The following is a 20,503-nucleotide window of genomic DNA, read 5'->3' as shown; positions in this document are numbered from 1 at the left end:
TATTGGACTTTTTCATCCTTAGTCTCATTATTTATCACCAGATCTTCTTTCTAGAATGTTAACAAACAAGACTGAGAATGACAGTTATTAGAGTTATCTTGGCACTTTCTTGAGAACATGAAATGAATGTCATTTCTCTCTTCTCAGTGAAAAAAGCAAGAGGAAAAGTAACTACACCAGTGTAGCTCTGGAGGGAGACATATAGGAATCTAACCAATGTGTACGTAAAGGCACCATTTACCTTGTGATCTCCTGTCAGACAATCAATCTCCACTTCAGAACAAGCAGCTCCGAAAACGAAATATGGGAAAAACCTGGCCTTCCCCTGTATCCCAGTTCATATTTACCACATAGCCTCTGATGGGAGTAAGAGCATCCTTCAGACTGAGTGAGCAATGGCATTTGATCTCCACCACCACCACCTCGCTCTCAATTGCAGAGCAGATTGTCATGGAAATCATATGACAAGACCAGGTTAATATCCTGCTCCAAGCCAGCTGTTTTCACAGGCTGTGGTGAAGAAGGCCCTCAGTGTTGCAGCACTACTGTGTTTCTGCTGCACACAAGGAGATGGAGAGCCAGAAGATGGCCCAGACTACTAGGCATCATGGAACACATCTCAGCGTAGGTTTTCTATATCCCATCATGGTGGGAGGCTGTGTGGAAAACTACATGGTCCCATCTTCCAAACACCTAGCACAGGGCGGGAGATGCAGCAGTGGCCAGTGAGTATGGCCTGGGGAGGAGACTTATCCTTCCCTGGCCTCTGCCATCGCCCAACATGCAGCTTGTTTCTATGAACTGTATGCTAGGTGCAGGATTTGGCCTTCAATAGAGAAGGAAAGGGGGAGAGTGAAAGGATTGGGGAGGGTCAGAGGGGAGACTCTTATCCTCATTTGACACACCTCCAAGGTCCACATCTATGATCCTTGATGCCAGTCATTTCAGAAAGACTAACAGTATTCCTTACCTGAAGTAGCCAGTAGCTGAAAGACTCACATTTTGCTCATAAACTTCAGTAATCTGCAATAGGTACATTTAGTGTTAAAGGTGAATAGAAATTTAAGTAAAGAAATAAAAAAAATATTTTTTAAAAAGAAAAGTAACAGCGAGGAGCACTAGGATGCAGAATGGGACAGCAGAAACCCAAACAATAGAGAATGGAAGTTACTGCATTTAGCATAATTTAAATCAGTTTCACTGCATCTGCATTAGGGGGTTGTGCTGGTGTAATATTTTAAATAAGTTCATTTCTAACACAGACCAGGCCTAGTGACTTGCCGGTGGTGACAGAGGGAGTCAGCACCAGAGCCAGGATTAGAATTTAGAACTGCTCATTCTCAGTTCTCACCCTACTTACTAGACCATACTACTCTCACTCGGACTTTACCACAGTTAGCAAATATCTTCATGCTTTTCAGAAGCATTAATCAGAGAATGTTTATGCACATTGATACAAACCCATAACCCTACTAACTTCAGTGTAGTGGTTAATTAATGAATTAAAATCAGAAGAAATCATAAGTAGTAATCTGATACACTCTATTTCAAACCAGTAAGGTAAAGTGAAGGAACAACCCTCCCCTAAAGTATATATGAGGAGCATTCTTTAGCCTGTTAACCCCGCAGGGCAGGGAGCGTCTCTTTTCTAGGTTTGTACAGCACCCAGCACAATGGGGCCCTAATCCTGATGGGGGACTTTCGGCACTGCCACACTAGAAATATTTTCTGCTACTAATAATTTAGAACAATCATGCAGAACCAATTGCATCTTAGTTTAAAGAGAAGTGGGTTTTTATTAGGTACTTGTTTTATTAGGTACATTGGGGGCAGATACTAAGGCACTTGCCAAGAAGATGAAGAAGGTGTGGTTAACATTGCATGGGAAGGCAATTACAAAAGGATTAGAAGGAAAGTTTTGGCAAAGAACAGCCAAGAAAGAAGTCTATGACAATGGTACAGTAGTGATGTACTGGGAAATGCTGCAGGAAGAGGAAGGAGAAAGCTGATCTTGGTGTAATGGACACCAATAAGGTAGATGCATCCATGACAGCCAGCAGCAGAGATGGAGAGATGAAGTGGTATCCGGTGCAAGCCTAACTAGCCAAACCTATTCCAGGGGAGAGGTACTTTGGATTGTAGCCCTCTGGTGAGGACTTCATTCTGCAAAGGACAGAATGATGACAACATAGTGTTCTGGAGATTTTGGGAATGGTCATTATACGTCAGTACATCCATTAATAAATGTTTTGTCATCACTAAATAGAACAGTGTGATTTTTACAGGATTATATGTAGGAATGCAGTCACAGCTACCACCATCCCCTTCCGAATAGTGCTGCATGGTCTCCAGTTAAGGACTGATTTCTGATGAATACTGCACAGCTAATGCATCTATGCTGCTATATACATAGACAACACTCCTGAACTCCTATCCCATTCCCATATAAGGCCAGGTTATTCCTGGCCCCTGCCTGGATACATAGGAGAGGACAGCACAAGGGCACCCCATGCAAGGGCCAGGGACAATCTCAGGCGTTTGCCGGTCATGTCAGGGGGAGCAGGCTGCACCATCCATCCTGAGGCATAATCCCTCCTGAGCTCGCCCTGGAGCAGTGGGCTTCACACTGCTCCCTACTCAGGTCTGTTGCTAGATGCCACAGCGTAGCCCAGGATTTATCAGCCCACACCCTAGCCCATGCTTTTTTATAGTCATGTAAAAAGCAGCACTGACCCAGTCCTCCCATTTCCCTTTGGGGTTTTTATTAATGATGGGCTCCAGCTGTTTCCGAAGAATCTGACAAGCATTCTGGAGAGGAGAGAGATGGGAAACAATGAACAGAGAAAAGAAGATGAATTCAACAGCAGCAGCAACATCTGCTCTGAAATTTCAAAACACTATAGCCTTTAATATGGCTCTGATACCCTGCCAGGTATCTCTCCAGTCCACCTCTACCCATTTTTGCTCCATGCTGCCTTCGACCAAAGGCTGTTCAAGGTGAGTTTGATTTGTGTCAGAGAGTCATTCTGAGTAGCATCATTCCATTACTCCTCACGAACATCTAAACCCCTCTTCTGTGTTCTGCTAGCTGGCTAGCCACAAAAGCAGGGCTTATCAATGAGCAGCACTGATGTCTGTCCTGGTGAAACTAGCCCATTTGCACACTCATGTTTAACTGAAGCCATCACCAAGTAGAAGACAAAGAGCCTGGCTCGATCTCCTATTGATTTTACACTGATATAATGTCACTAGTTTTGGTCAATTTACAGTAGTGTCAGCAGGATCAGGCCCAAAGTACATAAAAAGGTAAAGGTGTTTCATTCTGACAGTAATCACATCACCAGATGCACATGAAATATACCCTGGACTCTTTTATCAGCTTATGTTTAAGTAGCCATGGTGACACGAGGACCAGTCGATTCCTCTTACTAAATCCTGCACAAGTATCTTTAGCTCTGATGCAGGAAAGCGGAGAGGAAAAAGGTTATGAGCTAGTACTAGTTCAGTAATTTGCCCTGCCTTAAACTGCTCATGTGACAAACAAGCAAGAGAGACTCAGGTGAGAATACTAATATGCTTTACTAGTGGTGCTCAGAAACTACAACGATGTATAAGGTGTAAATGTTCAGAGAGATATGCATCATTTGAAAGAAGCAATAAAAATAGTAATAATTCATAAAAAATGTAACCTGGACTGCTTTCCCATTGACGTCTGACCCAATCGATCCTGCTGTGACAATTGCATTAGGCACAGTTATTGTGCTTGTTTCACATATGACAATGGTACCTTCAATTCACGGCTGGCAATCTGCAAGTAAACAAAACTATATCCAGTCCCACTGAGAGTAAATCGTATCGACTCAAGAAAAAGAGCACTGGCATTGCTATGTCTACTCAAGACTAAACTTGATAGGGGATGGCTAGTGTTACTTTGACAATGCCAAACATTGGAATCTTTCTTTTGAAAAACAGCTTCTGTTTTTTTTTTTTTTGTTTTTTTTTAAACAGATCTACCCTGATGACATGCATATAACTGCCTTAATAAGAGGTGGAGACAGCTGGGAATAGCTATTTACATTGAAGCCACATCATTTTAGTTTCCTGCATGAATAATTCCCCCCCCCCCATTTTGGATCCTTGTCATCTGTTGTGTTGTACATTTGGTGACTAAATACCTTTGTGGATCTGGGCATTAGTCTCTGAACTTACCCCTTCCTGAAGTCTGGCTTTGCCTGTAATTCAAAAGCAGTAACGCAACATAAACCTCGGCCTGAGCCTCCATCCTGACCTTGGCTGTTGTAGGGTTTCCCTGCAGAACTGCTGAGTGCCATTCGCCTTCTCTACTAATGCAATCTTATGAATATCTTTCTTGTATTTTCATCTTCACTCAAATGGTTAATTCCTGTCTAACCTGCAACATCTTGGTGTGCATTCCTTGTCCCAGTTCAATTGCACCATGAGTCACCAGCACAGACCCATCTGTATAGATATGGACCATAGCTGCAGCCTAAGAAAAACAACAAAAAATTGTTGTTTAATTCATTAAGGCTGACGCTAACATAATAAACCTTTTTAACAAGGGGATGTACCAACAAGAGCAGGGATGGAATCAGATTTCATTCCCAGAGGGCACAGCAATCTGGGTGTCGTTAAGAAGGTGAGAGAGTCCTCCAGCTGCCCGACAACAGCAAGCTTCTTGCAGTTAGCAATTTAGGATAAAGAGTCATTTAGCTAAGTAGTTTATTGTTAATTGGAGTTCTGCAATCATTCATGTCAACAATTAATTTTTTTATTTTTTACAGGTTTTTTTATCTTTGTGAAACTGGGCAACAGAGAATAGTCATCTCACTTCTGTTGTGAAGTATTTTTAGCATCAAACTCCATTTCTCCCTCATTCCCAATAAGAGGAGGAGGAAGCAGTGTTTGATGGTGGGCTGCTGGTCCTTGTGGAAGGTAGGTTGAAATTCACCCCATGCAGAAAGTCAGCACAAGACCAAGGAACTACTTAAGTCCTATTTAAGCCTTATTTTGAAACCTTAGGTGAACTTAATGGTGTCTAGTCTTGTACTGATCCTCTGCACAAGGGTGAATTTCCCCCTTTGCGTATGTAACTCACAGCCTCAATGTTCTTTTACTGTAATCATTGTGGGGTGAATTATCTGAAACTCTCTCAGAGCGCTCAACCTGCAAACTTGCCAACTTGTGACACAAGCAACTGAAATGAGTGAAATGTGAAACATCTGGATTTTGTTGTGCATTGCACTGTAACTCATAGATTAGAATATTTTGGGATTGTTTAAGAATATCAAACCTATTGTAAAGGATATTTTGTGACCATGTAATTTACATAAAGCAAAACTGCAAAAAATCAGACATTTACATCACATGCAGCTATAAAGAACCCCACAAAGATCATCAGCAGGGTTTGAACCTTCAGATCCCCAGCACAAGCCTCTACTGCTTCAGCTACAGACGTAGTTGTTATGCTTATTGTGGGCAAGCCACTAGAAGCAGCACGATACACATTTTGCTAGTGAGTTACACAATTATTTGCTAGACAGAAGTAGAATGCTGGAATCAGGAATCCACAGTTCTACTCCTGGCTATGTGAGGAGAGCATGGTTGAGTGGTTATAGCAGTAGCTACAGAGAGGACAGCAAGTACATAGATCTGGCACATTCCTTCTGAAAGGAATTGTGGATGAGACTTGGGTCTATCATATTAGATACCAAGGTGTGTGTGTCTCTCTCTCCTCCTTCCCCTTTCCTTGACAGCTGTGCTTCCTCTTATACTTTAAGAATGCTGGAGCCTTTAAGGCAGCACTTCCAAAGCTTACCTGATGGTACAGTGTATCATTAAATCCAACTGAAAACTTAATAGGAATAATGGTAATCCCTTTCTTCTTCCAGTAATTTTGCTTGTTAAATTCTTCCACAGCTGTTTTCCTGCTGTAGTAGTCAGACTTCTCCATACATTTTGCCAACATTTCACCAGGTTTGTTGCATCAAGCTCTTCTTTGAAGGGAGTTAGATTAACTCCTTTGTACATGTTTATCTCCCTGATCTGAAAAAGAAGATGAATAAGCTGATACAAAATGCTTATGTAGTGCCAAAAGTGTACACAGAACTTTAATGACACATTCCCTGCCCTAAAGAACTGGTAATTGAAGTGCCTGATTCTGTCAGTTACTCACATCAAGTAGTACTTATGTACCAGAGTAGTCTCAATGGGAGTACACAGATGTGTAAGTACTGCTCAGTGTAAGTAAGGCTTGCAGTATCAGGCCAAACACATGACAACAGCCCTGGGGAGGATGAGAGGATTATTAATGATGAGATAAAAGGAAGAGGGGCTGCTTGAGGAGGGGAGTTGAAGGAAGAAAGAGAAGTCTCATGGCAGAGAAATAGATTCTGATAGGTGTAGGATGCAGCTTTATGGAAAGCACAAAGCTGAGAGCAGGAAAAGGAAGCAAAGGGTGGATTTCTCCATTAGGATCATTTTGAGGCGGAAGTCCCAGTCCTGTCAGGCTCTCGCCTTCAGGTTGTTAACTTTTGGGGTATGTATGATTCACCGAGACATCTCACACGGAGTGAATGCCCATCAGATCTTGGCATCTCTTCTCGGCAGGAGCTGCATCTTTTAAAGCCTGGGGACCAGGCATGTCTGAGAGAATGCTCCAAAAGGAGCAGGGAGCAGGAGGATAAAAATATAATTTTTTTTAACAAGTTAACTATTACCTACTAACTATAACTAACTTATCTAAAATATCTAACTAATATTTCTCTTTTTTCTATCTACAGAGGAAGAAGCTGCTGCACTGCCCTGAGCTCTGTCTGTAGCCAAGGATGGTTGGGAAGGAACCGAAAGGGCTCAGGCCGTGCGCGTGCTAGATGAGACTCCAACGCTGCCATGAGACAGCTACTGCGCACACATGTCCTTGACCAAGAGCTGCTACTAAAAATCTCCATCCAACGGTGCCAGGACGCACCGACACCTGAAGTGGAGCACAGGGACAACACCTGAAGAAGAAGGCAACATTGTTGGAGTCCTGGGAAAGGAAAATTACTTTAGCAGCCATAATTTCCACAGACTAGAGGCGGGGTGCAGGTCAGACAGGAGGAGGACATGCTAATCAAGGCAAGAGGTGACCAGGGCATGGACAATGACTTTATTAGTGGGTACTAGGAGGAAAGGGTAGATATTGGTGATATCAAAGAAAGAGAAGGAAAGGGAATTAGTGAGAGTTTAGATATGAGGGCACAAGTTAAGAGAAGAGTCAGTTTGATACTAAGATTACAGGACAGGGTGATTGGAGTTGTTGAGGAAGACAAAGAATGGAGATGGGGGAGGAGGGTTAGTAGGAATGAGAAGTACAGTTGGAGTTTCAGGCAATAGCCAGATGTTCAGGAGGAGATGTCAGATAGGCAACTAGAGACACCTGACTGGATGGAGAAGGCAGAGACTCTATTATAGTGATTGGAGCTGACCACAGCGGGTTGTGAAACTCAAATTGAAGAAAATAAACTTCCATGACAGATTCTGTCACTGTATAGTGTATTACTCCCTGAACAGTCACACTGATAACAGTAAAGGTACTATTTAGCACCGAGGAAAGATGGCAGGATCTGGCACAATATGAACTACTTCAATAGAAAGAGCTTGTGAAGGTCTAGCTCCCCATACTTTTGCCATAGGAGTTTTGCCTTTGACTTGGGAGCAGGAGTAGAAGCAGACCCCCGTTATGTCTCATTTTATTTGTTGAACTCAGTTCATTTACCTTCTCATGTGGCAAGCCAGTTTGGGTTGCCACCGTCGCTATCCACAATTCTGTAAACAAACCTGATTGTGGAAAGCCAAATCCTCAGAACGCTGTGTTTGATGGCAAGTTCGTCTTGCAGGCGCATCCCTCGGAGGTTAGGGATCTTGTAAGATGTTATACGGTTTTTAGACAACATAATCAATTACTGTTGTAGGAGAGATTATCTCTGTTAAAATGGTTTGCTTTGCCTCTACAGTTACAGTTGATGAGTGAACCTGTGTTAGGAAACCAACACAAGGGATGACAAAATTTGGTTGCTTAAAGGTGGAGCAGAGTAATGTTCTAGGGGGGCCTGATTATTCTGCTGCTCTGCTTACAGTAAATTCACTACTACCTCGCTTGAAGTCAGTGGAGTTACATTAGTGCATACAACAAGTTGTGAGTGAGGAAAGAATCAGCCCAGACTGTAGGTTGGTGGTTTATGTCAGAGTAGCGAAGTTACGTAACAGGCATTGTGACGCTTGACTTGAACTGGGACCATCATAGATCATAGTTGCACCAAGGTCCTTTAGAGTGGCACCAAATTCTTATATAAAGGGGGACCAAATTGAGGTGGTCTAAGACAAGGTTATGGTTTGCTGGTCTAGATTATGCCTATCTGTATATGTGTATCATTTTATAGTGAAAGTTATGTAAATTGGCTCTATACTGTCTGTATTTCACACTTATGTCTGCTTCTGGGTGACACCTCAGACAAGTTGGTGTCAGCTCTGCCTAGCCTGGTTGAGGCCCATTAAGGACCATCAGGCCATCAACTGGACCCACTGAGAGAAGGCAGACACGCCTTGGGACTCCACAAGGTATATAGGAACATGCCTATGGACAGAACCTCTGAGGTTTTTCCAGGCCATGTGATGGACAGCTTGTCTTTGGAACAAAGAAAGAAGCAAAGAAAGACCACATGGCAAGAGAATATAAAAGCTGCTGCAGCTCCTCCATCTGTCTTCAATCCTGCTCCTACTCTGGAGGAACTTGGCTTACACTGAAGCTTTGAACCAAGGATTTTCTGTAGTATCTGGCTGGTGAATCTTGCCCATATGCTCAGGGTTTAGCTGATGCCATATTTGGGGTCGGGAAGGAATTTTCCTCAGGGCAGATTGGAGAGGCCCTGGATGGTTTTTCGCCTTCCTCGGTAGCATGGGGCATGGTTGACTTGAGGAGGCTCTCTGCTCCTTGAAGTCTTTTGAACATGATTAAGGACTTCAATAGCTCAGACATGGGTGAGGTTTTCATAGAGTGGGTGGGTGAGATTTCTGTGGCCTGCGCTGTGCAGGAGGGTCGGACTAGATGATCAAGAATGGTCCCTTCTGACCTTAGTCTCTATGAAGACCCATCCCAGATGTGGATGTTCTACAGAGACTTGATTTGAACCGGCAGTTATTCTCTATCACTGCTGCAAGCCTGAACCAAAGAACTTTGCCATTACTCTATGTAATTGATTCCATTTAGACCACATTCTAATTCCCATCTATATTTTTTTCCTTTATGAATAAACCTTTAGATTTTAGATTCTAAAGGATTGGCAACAGCATGATTTGTGGGTAAGATCTGATTTGTATATTGACCTGGGTCTGGGGCGTGGTCCTTTGGGATCGAGAGAACCTTTTTTCTTTTACTGGGGTATTGGTTTTTATAACCATTTGTCCCCATAACGAGTGGCACTGGTGGTGATACTGGGAAACTGGAGCCTCTAAGGGAATTGCTTGTGTGACTTGTGGTTAGCCAGTGGGGTAAAACCAAAGTCTTCTCTATTTGGCTGGTTTGGTTTGCCTTGGTGTACACAAAAACCCCAGCCTTGGGCTGTAACTGCCCTGCTTTAAGCAATTTGTCCTGAAATGGCACTCTCAGTTGGGTCCCGCCAGAACCAGCCTCGTTACACAGACAGGGGGTCTTGGGCAGGTTTCACTATAATCACAAATTGTACTTCCTATGTTCTTTAAACTTGATAGGAGACAGAGGCCTTGGTGGGCTCCTGAAACAAAAATCCATGCCACAGATACATTTCTGCTGCAATCAAGTAGACTCTTATCATAAATAAGTCTGTTCAGGACATTTTCCTTCTGTTTTGTGGCCAGTGAAGTTACCACCAGATTAGAAGAATTTACCAGTTCAGACTCATCTAGAGTACATCCAGCATTAATGTAGGACTCAATATCTGCAGCTGTGATTCTACCATCATTTGTAAATCCTACCTGTAACATTGTAACCAACACATTAGAGGTCTTTTCGGTCATTCATGACACTTGCGCTTTGTAACTAAACCAACCTGCATACAAGTTAAACATGATGCACAGACTTTTGAACTAGAACTTGGCAAAATATTTCAGACATGTAGTATATTTGCTGAAAAATGCAGATTCAAGTTGTCAGAAACTATCTGTGAATTCTATACAAATTTGCCATATAGTTTAGGCTAAAATAATAAACTTTTGGATTAGATTTGCAAGGGGATGTAGGCATCATTCACAAAACTGAGGAGAAGCACTGGTCCTCCTTATACATAGTAGTTCCTCACTTTTGGAGCAGGGACTTTAGCCTGGTCTCCCACGTTGCAGGTGACTGCTCATAGCCACTGGGTTATGGGGTATTCTTGGGTGGGGCTCTCAATCTCTCCTGCTGAAGTTGTTCCACTTTGTACAAATAGTTAAATAGTCATTGGAGCAGGGCTGGGAAACTGACGATTCCCTTTTCCAGGTGAGGGAGTGGCCAGACCACCAGACTACAGAGTCATTCTCATGCTGTCTCTCAGGCCCAATGAATAAAAGCATAGATTTCCATCTGTTTGAAAACCAATCTTGACCTTCATAGGAAGATGCTGGCCAAAGGGGAAAATTTTGGCTCATAGTCAAAGCTCTTTATTACTCAGCACATATCTAGATCTATGTTTTTCTTGATCATGCACTAGTCTGCAGCATAGGAGCTATTTAATTGATTACAGTTATTTGCCCTTTGCCAGCTGCCTTTTTCTATTGTGACAGCCTGATGAAAATTGTGGGTGGTAGGTTTAGATATCCTGAGAAGCCTATGGCTATGGCTACATTACGAGCTAGGGGCGTGTGCAGACACTTGTGCTAACTTAATGACAGTAAGTGAGAGTCTAAATAAAGTAGTGTAGCCATGATAGCACAGGAAGTGGCAGCACAGCTTGGCCATGTTGAGTACACACCTGCCTGAATGCTGTCAGTATGTACTTGCCAGTGCAGCTGCCTGTGGCTACACTACTATTTATACTCTTTGAAAGCCAGTGTGATTCCCGAGCTGGAAATCACACCCCAAGCTCATATTATAGATGTAGCCCGTTTCAGTGCTCATTTATAATGTTCCTGTTCAATATAATTGTTTTAACCTCCTGGGAACCATAGGTTTTGGAGGGGAAGCTGTAATAATTATTATTGATAATGAAATACACCTACAAAGATGGATATTACATTCTTGGGAAGGCAGAACACATGCCCAATCATAAACATTTTAGTATGTTTTGGGGAGTGGCAGCAAGAACACCCTATTAGAGATTCTCTACTCTGAAGAGTGAGGACCTATGAAAGGAAATTGCCTTTGGAGCAACTGTAGTTCTCTCAAGTTAGAATTCTTCACATGGGCCCTGATCCTGCAGTCCTTACTCAGGCAAAGGTCCCACTGACTTAATGGAAACTTTGCCTGTATAAGGACAGGAGGTCCATATTCTCTTTAATGAGAGAGAGTATCAATCCATTGAAACACTTGAGATTTTTTTTTTCCTTCTTATTCAAAAACTCTGAACAGGTGAGACAGGTAGATTTTACCTGAACAATTTTCTTGACACAAAGATGTTATTATGTGGATTCATTTTTATGGGCTTGTCTCTATGTTCCCAGTGCACCCCAAGTGCCCCATGGAGTCAACAGGAGTTTGATTTGCACCAAGATTGCAGAACTGGTCCTCAACTCTTTCCTACTATCATGTTTTATAGTTATAAGGTCATGGCTAAGGAGTATCTTTTAAACAAACCAAAAAGAAACATGAGGAACTAACATGACATTGACCAGACACTGCCCTGATTATTTTGCTTGTACATTGCATTCATTTCTTCCAGCACTTGCCCCTCTTTCTATTTAGATTGCAAGCTCTTGGGGGAAGAGAGCATGTTTCTTTATATGTTTATACAGCACAGACTACAGTGGGACCCCAATCCTGACTGGATCCTTTGGTCACTACTGCAGTATAAATATAAACATAATGCTACAGTTAATAATACGAGCAAACGGTGCATATATTTTGCAGAAAGCCCTCTGAGAAATATTCAGCTCATTCACGTCTATTTTTGCTCTATATTCATTCCTCTTCTTCGAATCATTTTTGTACCCACTGATTTTATAGTTAGTTTACAGAAATAATATTTGAGAGAGATCATATTAAAAACCCAAATCTAAATCAATGAAGGGCCAGATCCTCAACTGGTGTCAATTGCTATAGTTCCATCAGCTTCAGTGAAGCTATGCCAATTTACACCACCTGAGGATCTTGTGCTAGATATTTCAGTGAGCTATTTCCTTCTCCCACTTACTTTATATTTTCCATAGAAAGGGTGTCGGCCTCCAGTGATTAGCATATCCTCATCTCGCTCCAGGGTAAAGCGGATTGGGCGCCCAGTCCTAAACCAGACACAAAAGACTCACTTTTATCAGCCCCATCAGTACCAGTTACCAGGAAGCTCGAGTTATTGGGTCAAATTCTTCCCAGTGTAACCTTACTGAGGCCAGAGATGAACCAGCTGTAATATTGCTCTTATTTTACAGTGTGAATACAGGTACACTGCCTAACCCTGAGAATCCTTATTCAGATGAACGCCAATAGGCATTTTGTCTAAATGAGGAGACCACGATCAGGCTTTTCAAGCTGAATTGCAGAGCTCTAAAAGTAAACCAATAAACAAACACAAAACTATTTAACAGCTCAGATCAGTAAGGGGAAATCCTAGTCTCACTGATGTCAATAGGAGTTTGGTTACTGATTTCACGGGGACAGACTCTACTGCTGTCTACTGAGTAATGCTTTAAAATACATTTCTTCATAGAACAAGAAATGGTTACATACTGTAACTGTGGTTCTTTGAGATGAGCTGCAGATGTGTATTCCACTTAGATGTGCATGTGCCCAGCGCACTGGAGCTGGAGAAATTTGCCTAACATTACCTGTAGAGGGGTGTCATCAGTGCCTTGTGGCCAAAGCCCCACCTGGCTACCCAAGGCAGCGCCACCCTGATCCTCCCTCAGTTTCTTTGCACTGAACACCCCAAAATGAGATTCTGATGCAGATGGACGGAGGGTGGGTCATGGAACACACTGAGTCTCTGATATGGTCCCAAAAAGTGTGACATGCATTATAGATGGCCCAAAGTTTCAGCACATTGCTATTTAGTGAGGCCATCTACTCCGACCACAGCCCCTATACTTTCAGTGATCCCAGGTGCACCCTCCAACCCATCAGGGAGATGTTGATAACAATTGACCTGGTTGGTGAGGGCCATTTTCTGAACACATCCACCACTGCAAGGAGTACAGGACCAGAGGAGGAAGATGAACCAGTCTTTCTAGAGCAGCAGTAATCTATTTTTTATCAAGGTCCAAATTTCTTGGTCAAGGTATAGTCAAGGTCCAGACTCCAGAGAAAATAATAATAAAAAAATAATAATGATAATTAAATAAAAAGATTTCAGGGTCCATTCAAAAGCATCTGGTGATCCAGATACGACCTGCACTCTGCATATTGACCTGCTCGGGAATGAAATAGTGCTTTTCCACATGCTTAGCTGATGGTGGTACAGAAGCCAGCATGCTAGAGAGGGCCTTAGCTGATTCAAGCAGTGAATCATTGATAGGGCAGGTGACTCTCCCAGGGGCAGACGGCTAAAGGATGCCCACTAATTTGTGGGTGTTCTCTTGCAAGAACTCCATTTGGATACCAAGGGAAGCAGCTATGCACCAAAAAAGGTCTTGGTATGCCTTAAAATCCTCTGGTACTGAAGGGAAGGATGTATCAGGCAGAATGGAATCATCTGGAGATGAAGACAAGGCCCTTAACTAGGCTAAAACCAGATGCTGTTCCAGGGCTGATGGACCTGGATGGGATGACTCTGGAGGCTCTCCAGGGAGAAGGACCGCTGGTGCCTGGGCTGATGGTCACCACCACAGACCTGGCTGGCAATCTCGCCTTTGAGTGAGACAAAGAGCAGGACCTCCGTGAACGAGGAGCATCCTATGGAGTCCATGGAGTCACTGGCAGGATAAGGCATTGGTGGCCAGTAGGTGCTGAGCCAGGGGCCTCTGTCCCAACCACGAGACAAGTGCCAATCCCAGTACCCTTAACAGTCCTTTGATGGCCTCCACTGATGGTCAGGAAAGAGAAAGTGGGAGGATGACGACCCAAACTCAGACGCTGAGGAGCCTCTGGATCTGTGGGATAAGGGTGTAGCAAGACCAGAGACAGCGAGTAACCAGCTGTCGTCCAGAATGAGGCAGGAAGCTGTGCTGCCAATGGAACCAAGCATACCGGTGCCAGAAGTGGTGTCAATCCCTAGTGTCTGCAGGTGCTGACGTCAAGGATGGTGAAAGCCACCACAGTAACATTTGCAGTGCTGACTGCAGCAGTGCCAAGGAGATTCCCGGTACCAAGATCCCCTGTACTGATCTGGGTACTGGCCCTGCTTCCACAATCTGTGGAAGGGGAACAATGGGGTATGGTGTCTAAAGACCTGAGGGTTCAGCAGCTCATTCAGTTGTCTATAGATGATGCAAACCTGGCAAAGTCCTGGAACAAAGGAGAGGTTGGGATCAAAAGACAGAGAAAGTCTGTAGCTGCCTGGCACACCACTGATGTAGACAATCAATACTGGCATCCCTATTGTCGGTATTGGAGTCAATGTATGCTTGGGGGCTGGAACCAGAGTCAATGGTACAGGATTTCTAACCTCCCTACTTGGTACCGGGGAAGGGTTAGAGGTAACCGTGCCACCCTATGTGCCCATACGAACTCCATGCCACTCCACGCTTTTCCTAGGGAAATGGAAGAGTCTCCCTGAGACCCGGAGCAATCTCAGTCAGTCCTATGTGACCTTTTTCTTTGTGCAGTCAACAGGGAACGGCTCCTCATTTTCTTTGGAGAGGTGCCTTATCTGGAATGTGAAACGGCAGCACACTCAGAACCCAAGGGTGATCTCTGACCTGACGAAGGCCGCTGTGCCGAAGCAGGGTGCACGGCCTGCCTCAGCAGGTGCTGCTTCAGGCAAAGGTCCTGAGCCACTTGAGTCCAATCTGCAGATCTCACAACGCTCTTTAATGTAGGCCTCGCCGAGGCAGATCAAGCACCACGTGTGGGGATTGGTGTTGGGGGTCACTCCCCCACATCAAGGAGAATATTTAAACCCCGGTGAGAACATCATCGAGGAAAATTAATACATTAATAAATTAATACAACTCACACTACTCTACCTAACACTAAGGGTACTACTAACTATGTACAACAAGAGAAAACATAAATTAGCTGAGGGGTTGTGAGGTTAAGACCACACACAGAGCTCTTCTAAGAAGGAACTGAGGGAGGGTTGGGACTGCACTGCCTCATGTAGCCAGGGGAGGGGCTATGGTCACAGGGTGTGAGCACCGCTCCTCTATGGGTATTGCTAGGCAAATTTCTCCAATTCCGATGGGCTGGGCACACACACACAGCTGCATCTACTTGGAGAACTGAAAATTGTTCCTTCCTACAGGCCCTGGCTCAAATTCTGCTCAGTTAGAGCAGACCCTGCAAACCCTGTTTCACATGAGTACTCTTCATTCATGCACATAGTCCCATTACTTCAATGGGACTACTCACATGAGTAAGTCAACTTGCTTAAATAAGTGTTTGGAGCATCAGGTCCCGACACCACTACTACCTCACTGACTTCAGTGGGGTTTGACCAGTGTAATTGGGACACAATTTGACCTCCATCGACACTATTCTAAAATTGTGTTATCTGGAGCTGTATTTAAACATCATTCTTGCTATTGCAGATCATCAGGACTTCCCACCTAGTGCATGCACTAATTTACCTTCAATAATTTCATCAGCAGACTTAAATCCTTCTTCAATATTTCCTTGTTCTATTTTATTTTCTTTTCCGAAGTATGAATTGTGCTTTATTGCATCCTGCAGCAAGAAAAGAATTTGTACAACTCAACTGCAGTTCTGCCAACAGCACTAGGGATTATTGTTGTTTTGTATAATTATTTGTTATCTAGCCAACTGCCACCTTGCATAGACAGATGAGGGTACTAGACTCAGTGGGACAATATCTACTTTGTAGAGTCAGCTTTCTGTGATTGCTGTTTTTTTCGGCAGTTCTCATTACCCTCTGCTTTCCCACAGCCTAGAAATACAAAAGGTAGAATGTGTGTGTGTGTGTATGAGAGAAGAGTACTAAAGGTAGGTAGGTGTGTCTGTGTGTGAGAGAGAGAGAGAGAGATGGCCTGATTCTGAGAACCTCCCCAAATCAAACACTGATGCAGGATACGTGATGCCAAATCTCCAGCTAGAATTAGTTGGTGTCACACTCGATTTCAACTGATTTATACTGATTTACTTTAGCTGAGAATCTAGCCCATGGAGAGACGGAAGTGCTCAGTGCACATTTTTCTGTTTCCTGCCTTGCTCTGCATCTCATCCCTGTTGTGCAAAGATTAGCCTCTGATACATTAGATGAGCAGGCAACCACTAAGCAAAAAGGAAAGACTTTTATGCTTCCAAAAAATAAAAATGTGCAAGGGATTTTTACACTATGAAATCAGAACCTAAACCCACCCCCACTAAACAAACCTACATCTGACACCAAATTAAAACCCAAAAACCAACAGAGTCCTGCACAAGTAAATAAACAGTGAGTGAAATGATATAACATCTTAACAAGACAAGGAAAAAGAGTTGGTTTATTACCTCAATGGTCAGCATTGGCTCCCGATCTTCAAACTCTATCTTCACTTTTTCAACCCCTTGCTTTGCTGAACAGCTGACTCTGCAACCACAGCACAGACAATCTGACGCACGCAGATCACCTGCAACACATCCAACACATATAAACTTGTGAAAACACTGAGTTGATTCCACTACCAAACAGTGACTGTGTATGGGAGCGGGGTTATGTTCAGATAATCAGTGCTTTCATATACGCTGTGAGAATTTGTCTGAGAGCAGACCATATTTCATTAAATGTGAGAAGTGCTATTGGCAACAAGCATCTACTGCTGATAGCATTTCTAGCATTAGAAATACCACTGACATTTATGAACTTGACTACAGTGGGAATTTTCCCTGATCCCAGCCAGATTACCCTAAACTGAGCAGGAGTAAAAGCTACATCAGCACAAATCACACCTTTCCTCGTCTACACCAGGGGTTTGCACTCATGCATCTATGTCAGGGCCTGACATATTCCCAGGCATATGTCCCATCATGACATATTCCCAATGCAGCCACAGCCCAATATTTGGCAATGAGGGAGAATCAGGGTGCAAGATGCCAGTGCACACTCAGGAGGGAAAGAGAATGGAAGACAGGAAGAGGGTGTGGGTGAAGAGGAGAATAACCAAAGACAGCAAAAATGGAAAAGGGGTTAGAAGTCCATAGCAAGAGGAAGAGAAGGAAAGGGAAGGAGTTCAGAGTCAGCTAGGAAGGAAGAGAAACACTGACTAGAAGAGACAGAAAATGTGAGCGGTAGGAACACAAGAGGCCTAAACAGAAAGGAGCCATATTAAGAATGTTGTGCTGTGTGTTGCGAATGATGGAGAGAGACCCAGGCAAGGGGCATTTTGGCCACACACAAACCCTGTAATTGCCTGGTTCCCAGCTGTCAAATGGAGGAACACAGCTTGCAGCTAAGATTTGTTTTACTTTCAGAAAGAGTAAGGTCCTCTTAGAGGATCCTCCTCATTTTATTTATCTCTGATCCCCAAAGGTCTCGTGCCATGGTATAGACAAGTGACCATCTCACAGCACTCCCTGGGAGCCCCAGAGCAGCCCTGCATGCAGCCCATCACCTCAGTTTCCCTTCTTGGAGCCCCAAATAAACTCCATACAGGGTTCTTCCAATCCATTCACAACAGCTCTCATTGGGATCTGATGTATTAACTTAAAGTTCAAAACTAAACACAAAAGTCTTCCCTCCAGCTTCAGCCACGTACAGCCCAAACTCCCCAGGGCTGGTCAGAGACCTTCCTATCTGGAGCAATTTCACTGGTCTCTATGTTTTCACTCCAAGAGCCCTCTCTCTCACCCTCTACAGTTTGATTACCATCTCCTGAACTTTCCCCCTTGCTGCAGCCACCTTCTGTTCTTCATAGGAAATTGCCTGATTCCCCTCAGGTGGGGCTCATTCTATAATCAGGGTTGGCTTGGCCCCAGACTCTCTCGCCAAAGGGCAAACCACCTGGACATGGTCATTTTCTCCTTCCTTGAAGGCAGGGTGTAGTTCCCTCCAGAGCCAGGATCAGTCAGCCACAAAAGTCACTGGAGAATGATTTAAGGGATCCTTCCCTATCCCTTTGTCCCAGGAACCAAGAGTCCTGTACAGCTCCTGCTCTGAACAGCTATTGGCAATGCACTGTGCTGCAACTAGACTGTCAGGCTGGCACTGTACTAATAAACATTGGAATCATTTTCAGAGCTGTTTTTCAATAAGCAAAATATTTGGAAAACTTGTAAGTTTCCTTCTTCATAATGTACTGTATTTAATTAAAGACCAAGACACCTCAGTCAGAAGCAAGAAGTACCTCATCTTTTGCATAAGCTTGCTCATCTTCAGTGCTATTTTTCCCTGGAACATCTTCAGCTGTTATCACATCAACCACCCCTGGCACTTTGAAGGCTTCTGATACATCAATTGTTCTGGGAAGAAGAATACAAATGGCAGTGCTACAATTGGTATGTATGGGATAAATATATTGAATACAAATGGTTCTGCAAACTTCAGGACAAAAACATAATCCCCCTTGCATCCTCTTCAGAGATCATAATCTTGGGAAATACTTTGAAATGTGTTGAATAGTATATTGTGAAAAAAATACTTGATTGCTGCAGTGGTATATTTGAAGAGGAAAGTAGGGACAAGGGGGGGGAGGGAACAAGGGATGGGGACTAGCATAAAATAGTTAAATTGTAGTCCTAATACTTGGAAAGTTCAAGAAACCCCAATATATATTTTCCCTTGTGTGTTAAGGGCTCTGTAATGGGGCAGCTGCTCCTCACTGGTATGTAAGGGTCTAAAGCTACCCTGGGAAGGCTGTGTGGGAGGCAGCCAATTAGGAAAAGGCTTGTAGTGGCGGCCAATTAGGGAGAGGTTTATTGGGGGAGCCAATCGGGGCAGGCTAGCCCATATAAGAAGGTGCTGCTGAGCTGAGCACAGGCACAGGCACTTGCTGGAGTTTGAGGGAGGAGGACTATAGACAGAGAAGTGCTGGGCAAGATCAGTAGAGTCTGAGAAAGCTCTAGGCTGATGGCTGCTAAACTGAGGTCCTGATACAAGGGCTGAGGAGGTGCTGGGGCAGCAGGGGAAGTGGCCCAGGAAAGGAGACAGTGGAGTTGGAGGAGGGACAGTACGTGGCTGCTGGCTATAGGGTCCCTGGGTTGGGGCCTGGTGCAGTGGGTGGGGGGGCCCCCCGGTGAGGGAAGTGGCCAGTGCATGGGCTGTAGTCTACCACTGAGATGAGTGGCTAGAACCTGGACTGCAGATTGCCACTGAGGCAAGTTGTTGGATTGAGGATTGTCCATCCCCCAGAAGGGGGAGGAAGAACCAAGTAGGGCACAGCTAGAGGGCTGCCTCCAGAAGAGGATGACATGGTCTGTAGAGCAATGTGGGTCCTGGATGTGGAGACAGGAGTGACAATGGTGAGATACCACCTGAGGAGGGTGCACTGGCAACTCTGAGATAATGCCCAGGATGGCCTGCAGGAGATGCCACGGTGGTGAGGCAAACCCATCACAAGCTCCATGCATTAGAATGTGAGCTCTTCCTTATCTGACACGTTATGAGGCAAGGATCTCTCTCTTTTTAATGCTTTGTTGGTAAGTCAGGCCTAGGGATGACGGTAGGATACTCCTTATGCACTTGTTTGTTTCTGTTATAAGCTATGGACATTCTAGGGTCAAAATAATTTTTTTCTGTTTGTACAGTGCCCGACACAAATAGCCCCTGATCCTGCAACATAAATACTCTTAATAACAGTGGCAGAGAGTCCTAAGGTGCTACAGGACTCTTTGCTGCTATTACAGATCCAGACTAACATGGCTATCCCTCTGATGATTAATAACAGTGAGTGTAGGAATGAGTAACTGAATGACATTGCAGTACCAGCCTCCTTTAACAATACCATGATACCATGAAGAGGACATGGCACAAAACCTTATGTAAGACCAGACCTCCAGAGGGACATTCTGGAAAACTAGGAAGTGAGCACCGACCCATCACTCTCACAGATCGTGGGAGACAGGCCAGTCCTTGCTTACAGACAGCCCCCCAATCTGAAGCAAATACTCACCAGCAACCACACAACACAACCACCAACCCAGGAACCTATCCTTGCAACAAAGCCCCTTGCCAACTCTGTCCACATATCTATTCAGGGGATACCATCATAGGGCCTAATCACATCAGCCACACTATCAGAGGCTCTTTCA

At 44.0% G+C, this 20,503-nt stretch overlaps 1 pseudogene; it reads right to left on the bottom strand.

The window, feature by feature from the left end:
* LOC119863158 overlaps positions 1-20,503 on the bottom strand; it is a 91,981-nt pseudogene that overhangs the window by 16,050 nt on the left and 55,428 nt on the right.

This window comes from Dermochelys coriacea, chromosome 11, assembly GCF_009764565.3.
Source record: "Dermochelys coriacea isolate rDerCor1 chromosome 11, rDerCor1.pri.v4, whole genome shotgun sequence".
In the NCBI taxonomy this organism is placed as follows: Eukaryota; Metazoa; Chordata; order Testudines; family Dermochelyidae; genus Dermochelys; species Dermochelys coriacea.
Note: the sequence above shows the minus strand (reverse complement) of the source record. Positions and strands in the feature narration are given on the sequence as shown.